Source organism: Acanthisitta chloris, unplaced genomic scaffold (assembly GCF_000695815.1).
Source record: "Acanthisitta chloris isolate BGI_N310 unplaced genomic scaffold, ASM69581v1 scaffold34941, whole genome shotgun sequence".
NCBI classification, from domain to species: domain Eukaryota; kingdom Metazoa; phylum Chordata; class Aves; order Passeriformes; family Acanthisittidae; genus Acanthisitta; species Acanthisitta chloris.
Window position 1 is genome coordinate 4,175 of NW_008657157.1, and position 657 is coordinate 4,831.

A 657-nucleotide genomic window follows, 5' to 3' on the forward strand; every position below is an offset into this window, starting at 1 on the left:
GACTACAAGGGAAATAATGGAATTTGAAAACTGAAATAAGAGGTGTTTAGATGAGACAATTGAATGTGGATGCAGTCTTTTTTTTTTCCTCTCTTTTCCTTCCCCGGAATACAGCAGGGAAAATGGAGTGCTGCCGTGATTAAATAATACTGCGTCAGGGTGAACCATTAGAATCCATTAGCTTGTTTGTATAAAGGCTCAGACCTTTGCTTCAAAACCCAGTTGGGAGGAGGAAATGCAGGCCCTTGGATAAGGAAGGTAAATCAGCTATAATTAATGCACAAATTATAATGTTTATCTTGTAGAGGATGGAGTCCCTGTTTTCTGCCGCTTGGTTACTTGGCCTGTATGCGCTTGGGCTTGGATCCATTCCTCCCCTACCCAGTTTTATTTTGTTATGTAGGCTTGAGTGAAATGTAGGCTTGACAGGACTGGTGATAAGAGAATTCCTGGCAATCCTTTCTGCTTTTCAGTGTTGGAACACTGAAAGCCAAATTTCAAAAGAGCTGGGAAAACAGAAGAAAGAGACAGATTAGCATTCCCGAAAATTCAGGTATGCAAGTCAACAAGGATCCACATGCTGGTAATTCTTCATTTTGGGCTTTGTGATGCAGTAATGAGCAATCTAGCTCTTATCTGGTGCTGCTGTTGTTCTGA